This window comes from Mytilus edulis, chromosome 5 (assembly GCF_963676685.1).
Source record: "Mytilus edulis chromosome 5, xbMytEdul2.2, whole genome shotgun sequence".
NCBI lineage: Eukaryota > Metazoa > Mollusca > Bivalvia > Mytilida > Mytilidae > Mytilus > Mytilus edulis.
This window is the reverse complement of record NC_092348.1, coordinates 45,595,351-45,610,505: the sequence shown is the minus strand read 5'-3', so window position 1 is coordinate 45,610,505 and position 15,155 is coordinate 45,595,351. Positions and strand designations below refer to the sequence as shown.

Here is a 15,155-nt window from a genome sequence, read left to right as displayed (position 1 = left end):
GAGTAACTGAAATGACCAGAAATGATGGGTGTATTTGATTACAAGTTTTTAACTTACGTATTTCATTATAATACGTGTGTCAGTAAAATCGTTCAAAGTTTAATGACAAAATATTTAAAGATTAAAAAAAAAATTGGGGTTGATTTTCAATTAAAGTATATTCCAGCAAACAATACGGGTTTAAAGAGCAAAACATTCATGCAGTGTATGCTCCCGTCCTTCATGCTTCAATGCAATATGACGAAATGCGTTGAGTTAGGTCGGTTATGTCGAGTAAAGTAATTTTATTGGAAATCTCTATTAAGTCATGTATATTTGTAAAAGGTTTACATATCTAATTAGTGATTTTCCAAACGCCCCAACAATATTGACGGTGAGTTTAACATGTTTAAAAAAGGCTTTTCTGATATTTTACAAAAGCAGTGAAACAAATAAAACGGCTACTGATTTTATAATTTGCTACACATTTCAAAGATTTTACAAAATCCCTGCTTTCCCAAATAAAATGTATAAATATTTATGCTCGGTATGACCGTAAGTTACACTTAATTGTCATGTTATAAACATTTACGTCTTCATAACGAAATATATTTTGTAGATGTATCAAATAACTGTAAGAAAGATTGAATTCTTAAACTGACTTGACAGTTTGTTGTAATTCGGTTGGATACACATGATATACATTCACATATTCATTTATAACTACAAAGACAATTATCGTTGGTATGTTTACATTTTAGGTTATAGCTTTATTGAAATTAGAATGTTCAGTTAGTCTTATATAGTTATGCCGTTAATGCTTTTACAATTGTGGAATGCATTATTCACTAATTTTAAAAAGTAACTGAACCTTCTTTCTTGTATACTTTTATTTAAATTATTGTTTAGAAAAAATAAAAATTATAAAGTCCAACTATATTTCATTATTCATCGAATACACAGTTCAAACTATTACAGTTTCGAAGCTGAGCTCTTCTTCGTCGGAACTTTTCCTCCAGTGCCCATGTATAAAGTTGGTGTCCAGTCAGGGTTTGTGATCGCTTCTCTGTCTATATTAAACTGTGAAATATCATACTTGGTTTTGCCATCTATTGCCATTTCACTGAGTATTTTTCCTAAAAGACTGGCAAATCTGAAAAAAAAATATATCAAATAATATGAAGTGTACACTTTCCATAGATTTCGTCCATATCACGTAGGCAATTAAATAAACGAAAGACAAATGGCACACAAATTATAAAAACATATTGGACAGTACAGTAACAACATCAATCATCAACTATTGACTTCCTTCAAAAAAAGCTACATGTATAAACATACAACAACAAAACAATAACGAAAATCACGGATGATTCAGATGAACTGGCACTAGCGCAACATGTTATACTAGTAAGATTTTGTTTTATTTTCATGTGTGCATAAACCTCACCCTATTTGAGGATATGTAGTAAGAGTAATAGAAAAATTCTAAAAAAACAAAATCACAGTTCGTTGGTGACCTTCTGCTGTTGTCTTCTCTATGGTCGGGTTGTTGTCTCTTAGACACATTTCCCATTTCCATTCGCAATTTTATACATAATTATATTACAAGGATGATATGTTTAGTTTTCACTATTATGGTGTTTACTGTTGTTCTTTCCTACAGTTTTGTGGTATTTCTGCTATTTAGTAAATACAAATTTTTCTATAGTCTTTCTTCAATTTATTAGTTGATTATTGTATGCTGACGGCTTATAGATCAATCATCATGGGAGACCATCATGCGACTTTGTGGGGCTTGTTTCATTTATCTCTCGTCATATTCTTGATATTAATATTACTTCGCAGTATCTTTTTCTTTAATTCGCTATGTGATGTTATTATGACGAAAAATAATGAATAATTATTTTTTTTGCATAAATGGCCCTATTTTCTTACTTATTCTAATATTCTACATAATCACATAGTATACCACGTACTTAAACGCATGACCAGCTCCACAGCAGACGATCACATTATCCCATCCATTCTTAGAACAATCATCCACAACAAAATGACGGTCCGGTGTCATTGTGTAGAGACATGTCTTAGTGTACATTATAGGTCCTAGGGACTAAAAATAATTATTCATTTGCAAACAGGAGACAAAAAATAAAATACACATTAAATATAAATATATTCTTATTTCGAGTCTTAAATATACATGATTGAATGTACTTATTCGTGTTATTATACAACAAGTCATGTACAATGTGTAATACGATTTTTTTTTAGAACATATTGTGCGATAGCTATTTCAAATGTCTAATCTTTTGATTAACAATAAGTGTTGGTTGTTTTTCTGTATTTTTTTTCTTCTGTCGTTTTTCTGCTGTTTTCTTTTCTTTTCTAATGGCCTTATCAGATTTGTCTTTACTGTCATTTTGGTCTCTTGTGGTGAGTGGTCTTATTGACAATCTTACGACATCTTCTTTTTTTTATAGTATCATTTTTTTACATTCGATAAAAGGATAGAAATCATGTGTTTGACGGTTTGTCTGATAGATAAACAATATTACCCTTGGTATTGTTCTCTCCAGATGTTTTATACAGGCTTGTTCTCTTGTCTTGTCTGGTTCATAATTCCGTGTGTCAACGGAAACAACTGGACCACCAGCGTCTATTCCAATTTTGCTACCTGAATTACCATGCATTCTAATGCAACAACGTTTGTAACGTTCATTTTGATTGGATAACGTCACTTTCTTACATGGCATCAATTGACAATTGATGCTATGGGACGTACGCGCAAGCGCAGACGGCATATGACAGATTTTAAATACATGTTTTAACGTTGTTTTATGTCAGTTTCATTAGAATGGAGATAACAATATTATATGTTAAGCTCCGACGGCATCAATTTGGGATTTGATGGTCGCAAATACCCGTTTACTGTCTCCGCTAACGCGTCGCCAGTAAACTTAATTTGCGACCATCAAATCCCCAATTGATGCCGTCGGAGCTTAAAATACAATACAGTTATCTCCTAATTGGCATCCCATAAAAGTCGTATTTAGCTGAGTGATAAATCCATATCGGGTACCTTAAAATAAATGAGAAATAAAGGATGAACGGATATAAATGGCACGGATTGTGCCCAAGTTAAGATACACAGAACATAAATTGGGAGCAAAATTTTAAAGATATCAAACAAAAGGATAAATTTCACATGTATGCAATTTTTTTGTGAGTAAAGTATTCAGCAATTGTTGTTTAATCTACAATAAGAACTCAACTAACGCATATACTTTATAATGTTAATTCGTACTGGTTACATGTACCTCGTATACTACATGGACTACGCTCTGAAATCATACGGATACAGTATAACCAGTCCACATAAATACCAATAGATTGCAGTGCGATCTCGGGATATTAAATGTTCTCTTATATTCAAAATTGATTATAATTTCAACCTACTTTGCCTTTGTAAAATCTTTTACGTTTGGTGTAGCAAAATATGTGACTTGTTCTTGCGTAACATAAACTGGTATATGGACACCAATAGATCCAAGAACATGGTTTATCCAAGCACCAGCAGTAACTATTAGACGACGACACTGAAATACTCCTTTTGGGGTATGTACCTGGAAAGGATAAGTGATATATTTGACAAATGATCTAATCCAATGCGAATTACACAACACAAGACGACTTGCTTTATTTCTATTTGTTTTTCTTTAATCAAATATTATAAGATAAAAATGTACACCATGACTATGTAAAGTAGAAACTTACATGTATCTTTACACATTTGCCCTATATTTATATGTTTAAGGGGGCTCGCGGGACTAAATCATTTTTTTCTCCCCTAATATAAGATTTCGCTATATTTTTTTTATAATTGAACTCTATCATATCCTTAATAGAAGAATGAAATAAAAAAAAATGGGGTCGCCGTTCATTTCAGCTCACAATCTGCCACCGAAAGAAGCATACATTTTTGTTAATGTCCTTTTTTTTCCCTGTTGAACTAATAGGAGAAATAGAGCTAATATCGAAACAAACAAAAAAAGAACTAAATTACAGAAATCGCTTAAATTTTACAAATATTTAGTTTATGTACAGCTTATTTGAAAACAATAATAAAAAGTATAGGTCACCGATGAGTTAAAAAAGCTATTTCAATTTTAAAGCCAAAAAATGCCATTTTTGCACCAAAGGAAGATAATTTAGAGCTTTTTTTAATGATATAAACATTTTAAAAGTCATCCGGGCCAAACCGAATCGATTTTTCTGGTTGAATTTTGTACCATGTCATAAAGTTATATCTAATAGTGTAATAAATCAAATTTATAATGCAAGTAAAAACAAATGTTTAATTTTTGGCCGAAATTTTTGTATCCGCGAGCCTCCTTAAATTGTCAAATATATGTCATCAATATGATTTTCGTTTCCTTCTTAAACAAAATGTCCGTTAATAAAATATAAATTACTAATGACTATTAAAAATTATTTTTACAAACAAGTATGTTTTTTGATACATTGAAACATTTTCTGTAAAGTAAACATCTATTTTAGGTTTTCAATTCCGCTTCTTATATTTTAAACGGACTTAAACTGAGTTTAATTGTTATTACTGTTGCCTTTATTTAAACTGAGTTGCACCTAAAATGGAATAAAGACACTTCTCTTATACATGTATATAGTAAAGACGCTGAGACTTATTGGACCAATTAGATTTTGAAACAAAAATAATTAGTTGGTTCTCCTACCAAATTGTATGATTCAGTAGATTAACGTTATCTTATTGATGCTGCATTAACGCAAATATCTCAATAATACAGTTACTTGATCAGAAGGAAAAAACATTAGCAACCCCGCCCCCTAAAAACAATAACATTTAATTATATTTTTTATTAAGACAACTCGCTTACTGCAAATGTTATCATCATCAACATACCAGTACTCTTCCATTAGGCAACTTTTCAATTTTCTGGACAGGACAGTGTTCTAAAACTGTAGCTCCATTGGCTCTAGCAAGTTGAATATGAACAGAGTTTGCAAGAGCTGCATCTACGAGTCCAGCTATTGGTTGATAAATTGTATCGTATGTGTCATCTATTTCAAACTGTGGAAATTTAGCTCTGAGCTGGCTTCCCGTTAGTCTTTCAAAACTGACAAAATAAAGATTAAAATAATATGCTTTAAAAAATCTCATCATTTAGCACTTTTTTTTGTCTCAGACACTTGGTTATTTGATTGTATTTGTTACTTTGAGTTTAACACCACTTTCAGGACTATTGTGTTATTTCTTTGCGTTGGTCGTCAGTTTATTTTGGTGGAGGAAGCTTGTCCGAACCACCGACCTTCAGTGGAACACTGATAATCCTAACCTATTGATATTAGAATCAAGCAAAATTGCGACCCGCAGGATTCGAACTCACTAACTCAGTGCGCACAGTCCAGAGATACAGTAATGCATTACTTAAACTCGGCCATCCAGCCTTCGGGAAAATAAATACATGTATTGGGTAGTGTCTTTGCACAGAGGTTCTTAGTCTTCTTTTATATGATTATAACAACGAACATGTTTATGTAACTAAGGTATCAAAAGTAAGATAAAGGTTCGATACTCTCTCCACTTGCGCACACTTGAATTATTTGCATATCTAGAAAAAAAAATTATATTAAACAATTACTTGTAACGTTAAAAATACCTGATATTATTTTCGGTCATTGCTTTAGCATAAGCGTCGATGACGTGAGACATTTCGTCTTTTCTGGTAAATTGCACTCCTCCTGTGTTATACACTAACTGTAGACCGGATTCCTTCTCTACTGCTTCCCATCTTTGTAAATTAAAAGCAAGTAGATAAATGAAATGAGAAAAGATTGACACCCCCCCCCCCCCAAAAAAAAAAGAAATACAAAAAAAGTACGTGGTTTTCTTCTATACATATCGCTTCCTGGAATTAATGGTCCAGAGTTTAAACCGTGTTGTTGAGTGAACATTTTCTATTACATTGACATTATATACGAGCGTCTTGATAGGGGTTTAAGAAAAGAGGATAACGGATCTTTACTACAGAGAGCTGGGCCAAAAGATATACAATAGAGAAAACAAAAGAATAGTGCAGAGGCTAAAAGAGAGAGATAATATTCGGGGGAAAGGGGTAGAGTAAGAGACCATAACAATTGAGAAATTCTTACCTAACGATAACTAAAAAATTTAAAAAATCCATGATACATATATAAAAACACATGTTACTCCTATAAAAAAAAATATAACCCGATGGAACAACAACTACGTACTAGTATTCTAAACTTAAAAAAAAAAAAAAAAAAAAAAGAATAGAACAAGTAAGGACCCAGTCCAGGCCCGCTTATGATTCATCAAACAAACCGATGTGTATCAATATATATTAAAAAGAAATAGAATGTACTCCATTTCCCTTTTTGACAGCTTAGGGAACGACCATTTCAATTCCAGGGGTGAAAAGGGGATAATGTTTATTTTCCAATTCTGATCAAGCAAATGACAAAAAAAATATAAAAAATATTATGATTACAATTCCCCCCCCACCCCCCCCCCCCCCCCCGTACATTTTACTGTAAAAAAATAGTCTAAATAATCGCGTCAAGAAACTAAATAAATGTGTAACTAAGAATCCCCCTCCCGCCCCTCTCTCTTTAAAGTTAAACGGTTGCTCTATTACTCATAATAACATGCATGTTTATTTTGCGCATACCAATTATATGTTATAAAGTACTTACGCTGTGTAGGTATCTGGTGTAAGTTTAGTATATCTGTTATCGTGGTAAGCTAATCGTCTGTAAGTAAAGATAAAAAAAAATTGCATTGCGCATCATTGTTGCAAACTATACATATTAATGATTAATAGAATTTAGTTTTTACGCACCACATGTATAAAGGGTTTTGATCTACTTTTCAAACGTATACTTAAGATCTAAGACACTCACAAATCAAACTATGTGACAACTACACTCTGTGCAATATTAGTTCAAGATTGATGTCATTAACAATGTCAGAGTTCTTATCTAATATGATGAAATTTTCAATAATTTTCCTTTTCGTTTTAACGCAATTCAAATGCCTATTAAAACAGTTATCCGTTGAATATTAGTTTTAATATAAAGTGTGTGCTTACAATATTTCCTATGGCACAAAAAAAAATACCAAAGAACGAATAACTAAAGCATTCAATCAAATGAAAAACGCGTGAAGTTGCTGTTTGTCATACTTAGTTTTAGCTTTAATCAGCTCGTAAAATTCCCCTTTTTTCTTTTCTCATTTTGTCTTCCTGACCGTTTATGGTTAAATATACGGAATGAAGTTTGCCTATAGTTGATGGCCGTACTAAGACCTATGGTGACTTATATTTACATCTTTCGGTCTCTGGTAATATATGTGTCTCATTGACAATCATACCATATCTCCTTATATGTATAAAGAAAACCTTCACAATAGTATATTTACATGATCCTTGAGTGATCCTGTGAACCTCCATTATGGTGTCCAAGTTCAAATTGTTCGAGACCGAGAACATCTGTTAAAACCATGCAATAGTTATAAATTTGGTGACTATTTTGAACGAATTTATCCCATCGAACTAGAGATAAAGGATACTACAGATACAGCTAAGTCTGCGTCACGTTTACTTACATATAGAAATTGACAATGAGGGTTGGTTGAAAACAAAACTTCACTACAAAAGAGATGATTTCAGCTTCCCAATTGTGAACTTTCCATTTCTATGTAGCAACATTCCAGCAGCGCCTGCATACGGAGTATATATCTCCTAATTGATACGATATTCCCGGGCTTGTATTTCCTATCATGATTTCCTTAATAGAGGATTGCTACTCACAAGGAAGCTTATAAAACAAGACATGCAAGAGTTCCAAATGGTGAAGTTGAAATCATTCCTTCGTAAATTGTACGGACGCCATGGAATGACTGTTGTCGGATATGTTCCTTATGTCGAAACTACAATACCCTTCCCTTTTCACGAATGTGACCTACCGAACTAGACTGTTTACCGGATTTGTAATCACATAAACAACATGACTGGTGCAACATGTGGAGGGATCTACTTACCCTTCTGGAGCACCTGATATATCCCCAAGTTTTTGGTGGGGTTCGTGTTGCTTAGTGAATAGTTTTCTATGTTGTGTCTTCTGTACTATTATTTGTCTGTTTCTTTTTTTTATTTCTAGCAATGGCGTTGTTAGTTTATTATCCATCTATGAGTCTGACTCTCCCTCTGGTATCTTTCGTCCCTCTTTTATAAAAGTAATTAATAATCCCATGTCTTTGTACAGTGTGAGTAACAACGCTGGTCCATGTTCGCTTCTAATTACATTTGCTGGTGTGTCTAGTATATGTAACCTATGCGAGTGCCGGATGCAAGAGGATGATGAGGACGTATTCCCCTCTGTATCGCCAAAATAAATTTCACTTATAGGGTCTTTGTATCGGAAATAAACACATTTGTTCTAAAACAAGTTGTTGGCATGACATGGGTCATGTTCTTCTCCTATATTTAATGATTGTATAACACTAAACCCCAAACGGGAGGGATTGTGCTTGCTATTCATATGATGAAGACATACATTTTGTAATCTTTCAATCAGTTAAATTGATGTATGGAGCTAGCATGTCAATACACAGCAATCGGTTTAGTGTAAACACGTCATTAACAGTCAGAGAAACCCATGATATTGTACAAGGCCAATATACAGGTATCGACAGATTGTAGAACCATGCCTGTGCATATGTATATACAAATCATATTTGATGTTGACATGCATGTTTTTGGGCTTTAAACATATTGGCCCTAATGGATATTACACCGTAGTAGAGTAACATAGTTTTACTGGAGACAAAAAGAAATATATTTACTATAATAGGGGTTTACACGGTTCATACAAATATCTATGCATTGCAAGGGATAAGATATCTTTGTTGTGTTTTAAATTGCTGTCTTTCTCGAATTCGTGGTGCAAAAAAACCTTAGGCGAATGTTAAAAATCTGAAATGGATTTATTCGTAAAACACTATAAGTTTTATCCGTCTAAAGTGAATTGCTTGGTTTGCCTTTATCAGAATCGCTCTAATAACAAAAATGAAAGCCAAGAATGTACAAGTACCAAAACACGCGATGGAGTTCATCTGAGGTAAACTTTTCCTGAGGGAGTAAGAACTTTGCTCGCCATGTGCATAGTGCAACAAAATGCATTCATATTAAAGGAAGAGACCAACTTTGCAATACTACTGTCACAATAGATAATATGTTAAATGTCATTAAGTTCGCCCGACGCGACGGGTTTTTCATTTTTACTGTCAGTCACAAAATAAGAGCATGTTTGACACAGTAGAAATGTATCCTTGCATCAAAATATATACACGAATATCTCACAAACAGTGTAGTTACAAAGGTTCGTTTTAAATGTGACAAGCTTAACAGTTCTCGTTAACGTCAATTTTCAACACAATTAGTGTTTGCATATTCTATGCGATAAGAAGATGTGTACAGCCCGAACATGTCAAATTGCCGACTGGATAAGTCCAAGGAGCATTATATTTGTTATGCCTAGTCAAGCCTTGAGGTTCCTATATGGAAGGTATATGATGGCTAGATCGATTTATTCGTTACATGCAATTATGTGACATTCACCATTACAAGTTTGTCATACACATAGTGTGATATCCATGTATATACTTAATATAAAAAAGAAAATGTGATATGAATGCCAATGAGACAACTATCCACAAGAGACCAAAATGACACAGAAATTAACAACTATAGGTCACTGTACGGCTTCAACAATGAGCCATCCCATACCGCATAGTATGCTATAAAAGGGCCCGAAATGATAATGTTAAACAATTCAAACGAGAAAACTAACGGCTTTATTTATATAAAAAATGAACGAAAAACAAATATGCTACACATAAACAAACGAAAAACACTGAATTACATGCTCCTGACTTGGGTCAGGCACATACATACATAATGTGGCGGGGTTAAACATGTTAGCGGGATCCCAACCCACCCCTAACCGGGGACAGTGGTATAACAGTACAACATGAGAACGAACTATACAAATCAGTTGAAAAAGGCTTGACTCATCAGATGGATAAAAATACAAGTGAACGTGGCTGGGTACTTGTAAAATACCAACAACAAAAAGACATAAGGAACATATCTGAGAGTACTCACAGTTAACAGCTAGTTCAAAGCCACTAACAACTTATAAAAAAAATCATGCATCTTAGACTAAATTATCAATCCTTACACTTCCAACTTCCAATGGATTTAGTGTAAAGACGTCATAGACAGTCAGAGAAAAACATGACCTTGTGCAATGCCAAGATAATGAATGTTTATAAGTGTCTATATAAGATGCTTAAAGAACTTTTTTGCTACATGTTTACATACTGATATAAACTTTTGATTTATATGTTTAATGCATGCCTTGATATGTATGTTTTGTTTTATTGTTGCTCCGTCGGTTTTATACGGAAGCCGATAAGGGCCATTAAATTTTTTTTATGTCGTACTTACGACATATCATCTCGTAATAACGACATCACTATGTCGTAATTTCGACATAACATGTCGTTATTACGACATCGCTATGTCGTGATTGCAAATAACATGTCGTAATTACGACATCACTATGTTGTAGTAACGACATCGATCGCTATATATATATCAAAGAATATGTATCATGATTGCAAAGAGACTAAATGTCACATAAAATCAAATTAACAGCTAAAGGTCATCATAATGCCGTCAATAATTAGAAAAGCCCCAGCATAGTCAGCTATAAAAGAGGGATGCAAGATATAAGAGGAAGAGTCCCCGAAATGACAGATGTTTAACAATTCAATTCAAACGAGAAAAATATCGGTTTAAATAATTAAAAGACCGAAAAACAAATATGTAACACAGCAACAAACGACAACCACCGAATAATAGACTTCTGACCTCTATGTGAAAATAACAACAACATTATAGTTTAACTTTTCACTTTTTGAAGAGATAGGGAATTCAAAATGGTCGTCAATAAATGCAAAGTTTGTAACAAAAACAAATTGATCTTCTTTTTTTTTTTTTAGAGAATAATGAACACTATAAGCAATTTAGCTTAATTAAAGTTATTTACTTGCACCTCAAGGCTTGCACATCAGAGAAATTTATTTTATAATCAAGTCAAATGAGACCTAGTTGAATAGGGGAGCAATACAAGCTCCTTGGAGCCTCTAATTATGTTTGGCATGTACAGAATTTTGTAAATAATGAAGTCCTCCATTTCCATTGCAGGTTCTGAATAAGACGAATTTTAAGCTTTTCCCAATGAATACTAATATGTTAAGCTTTGGACTCATAGTGCTCAGAACCACGGACCTCTGTACCTTTATTTGTACACAATTGAATCTTAATGTACTACTGAGACTTGATTCAAATTATAACTGCATTGCTATTGTTGGTTCTTAATGAGATTCTTCAAGCGTCCTCCCCATTGAAGCCTTATTAAAACTTTGAACCCCAAGTTCTTTTAACCACTGTTCCTCGGGACAAATATACCTACACACTTAGGGGGAAGATTTAGATCCCGCTAACATATTCAATCCCGCGACATTCTTTATGTATGTGTCTTTCCTAAGTCGTTAATTCAGTTGTTGTCTTTTGTTGATGTGTTACATATTTGTTAATTGTTTATTTTTGTACATAAAATAGGCCGTTAGTTTTTCTCGTTTGAATTGTGTTTCAATTGTCATTTCGGGGCCTTTTATAGCTGATTATGCGGTATCGGCTGTGATCATTGTTGAAGGCCGTATGGTGACCTATAATTGTCAATGTCTGTGTCATTTGGTTTCTTTTTGAGAGATGTCTCGATGGAAATCATACCACATCTTCTTTTTTTTTTTGTATTTACTCCTCATTATATAAGGATCATCCATTCTCTAAGGTTGGTTCAATGTGGCCTGATAGTTCTTATTTAAAGAAGATTTTCAAAGCTTTTTCCATTGGAGCCTGTGGTAAACTTTGGACCCCTAATACTTGAGCCTAATGGATCCATTGACCTTCGCCTAGCACCCTAGGAAGTTGTGTCTAGTACCCGAAGTGGTATGCGAGCTATGGCTATCGCTTGTTGTCCGTCGTCGTCTGTCGTTAGTGTATTTTTAAATCTCCTTTGAAACTACTGTGCAAAATTCTTTCAAAGGTAGTTTGATTTTTTCGCATAGAATGCTTCCTTTATAAAAGTCGTGCGTCGATTTTTAACCCCTTAAAAGCACAGCCGCTGTTACTAACTTTAAAAATAGGATATAATGGGCACTCATTAGTTTTTTGATAATATCTTCAAAACATTTACATTATTCCCAAAACTGTCGAGGGTTCAAACATATTTAATAATAGTGGATTGGGAAACAAGTTTTACTACTTATATTAATCCCTTTCCGCTTTGCGGGTGCGAGTGCTGCCTTGTAGCGGCATTACAAAAATGGACCTATTCCGAAAATTTAAGAATAATCAGTTTTAACCATAGCCGAGTTGTGTCCTCTAAAACATTTTTTTGGATTGCTACATGTATTTGTCATCACCTGACGTCCGTCGATTATGACCGGCAACCAACAATATGGAGACTGATACTTAGTAAAGGTAATACTAGTAGAATAAATAGAAATAAAAATCAAAGGGTAACTACAGATGATGACGGACGACAAGCAATTGCAAAATCACACATTACCCATCTAGTACTAAACACATCTTCTTGCTACATACATGCCAAATATAATAGAGGCTCCAAGGAGCCTGAATTGATCACCATTTATATGGTCCTATTCGACTTGATTATGAAATAAAGTTATATAATGTGCAGACATAAAATGTATAGCGTAACTAACTTTAATATCAATCAAGTTTGATTGAATTCAGAGTTTATCATTCTCAAAAAGAAAATGAATATGTTTACAATAGGGTTTTGATACAAACTTTGTCCTCACTGGCGGCCATATTTAACTTCGGATCATGTCAAACGCAACAACTCTTTTTAAAGACATCGGATACTAGGTACACAATGTATGTTTATACTAAGTTTAAACTCAGTCATTTTAGTGTTCTTGAGAAGAATATTTTGAAAATGTTTAAGGTACCTTGAATTGGCGCTCATGTGTTTTAACCAATTTGAAACTACTTGAATAGGACCTTATAGTGCACACGTATATCAAGTTTGATTCAATTTTGATAATTGGTTCTTAAAATAAAGATGAAAATGTTGTTTCCCATATTGTTTCAATGCTCAGAAAGTAACAAGGCTAAGGTTGTTATGATGATATATCGATGTCGTTATTTCGACATAACATGTCGTTAGCGATGTCGTGATTTCCACATAATATATCGTTATAACGACATAATGATGTCGTATCTACGACATGTTATGTCGAAATAACGACATAGCGATGTCGAAATTACGACATAGCGATGTCGTAATAACGAACTGTTATGTCCGACATAAATTTTTTTTAATGTCCCTTATCGGCTTCCGTAGTTTTGAAAGCTTTCCATAGCTTATGTTTATACTTGTATTGCTTATATACCGACTTTAAGTTAAGCTTTATGTCTTATGTCTTATGTCTATCACTGGAATTGAAAAAATATATATAAAAAAACAAGCGTATGTAAACGTACCTATACCAGCTTTTTTCGAGAGCCAATATAATGTCCCACTTCCAACTCCACCACAACCGACAACAATGTACTCAAAATACCTTCTCCCCTCCATAATATTCTTTCTATAATTTACTTACAGACCTCACGAGATAAATAAACCTGACACACTAAATTTAAGATAAAATTGTCAAGGCTAAATAATAATATACCTGTACAAAACCATTCGTTCGTGTCAATGAATATACTGAATTATAATGAAAATACACTAGATAAAAATAGATAATGTAGGACACCAGATTGTATGCACACTGTTTGTATTTGTTAGAATCTACGTTATTGAATTGGAAAAAATGTCTCAATGGTACTAACTTTTCAGAATTTAAACTTTTTAAAACAAAACTTTTATTAATCCTAAACACTAGGAAAACGTAATTTTGAAGAACCTTTTTCCAAAAAAAAGTTATTTTTGAACTGAAAAATTGAAAATCATTTCATTTACAGTTTGAATGAACGTCCTTTTTGACTTGAAGTACTTGCTTATCTAATATTAATTTTCTTTATTTTTTACTTATTTTTTTGGATGTCACAAACTTACTTTTTGGGTTCAATTTATTTTTTTTTTTTTTTTTTTTACAGCAATTAACAATTTTAACAACAGGCTGTGTTGTAAGGTTTTCCGTTTTGAAAGCATTTCTGGTTTAGCACCATACTTTAATTCAAATAAAACAATTAAAATGAGAGGATTTAAAAAAAGAGGTGCAATTAACCCTTTCCCTTTTAAAAGGCTTACTATTTTAATTGGGTTCGTGTTGTATATAGTTTTGTAAGGACTTATCTGTCCTTTCGTTATCTTTCTCTTTGAATTAAAAGTTTTGAATATCACATTGGCATCTTGACCAGTTACATGATAAAAATAACATCTGAACCCTCACTCTTGATTTTAAAGTGTTTGTTTATCAAACCTTGACGTGGACACTTCTGTATTTGTTGTATCGTATTTTTAAAGTTCAACTTGGTAATAATTAGAACATGTAGAATAACACAGAAGTTGTTCACTTTTTGTTATTGAATTAGAGGTTCACCATCTTTGAATAAACAGAGATATATTCTAATGAGACAGCAGGCCCACAATAATAAAAAAACTGACATCCTAAGGTAAATAATTGACATGCGGCTATATAATGTCACGCTTAAAATTGCCTCAAATATGTAGAGAAACGTGAATCTAAAGCCCTGGTCACAACGAACCCACGACACATTTATGCAGCGCCACGACATGAAAATTGGTCAAATCGTGGGTAATTCGTGATCATCGTACGACAGTCGCACGATATTTTGAGCATCGTGGTGCTGTCGTGTGTCGAAAATTAGACATGCACCTTTTTTGCTCTTCGATTTGTTGTCGTGTCACTGTCTTGTGGCTGTCGTGATAGTGTCATACCACTGTCGCGTGACTGTCGTGCGATAAACACATTGTCGTGAGTACCAATA

At 33.3% G+C, this 15,155-nt stretch overlaps 1 pseudogene; it reads right to left on the bottom strand.

The window, feature by feature from the left end:
• Nucleotides 1-623: 623 nt before the first annotated feature.
• Nucleotides 624-13,921, bottom strand: LOC139523801 (monomeric sarcosine oxidase-like; annotated as a pseudogene).
• Between the last annotated feature and the right edge of the window lie 1,234 nt (nt 13,922-15,155).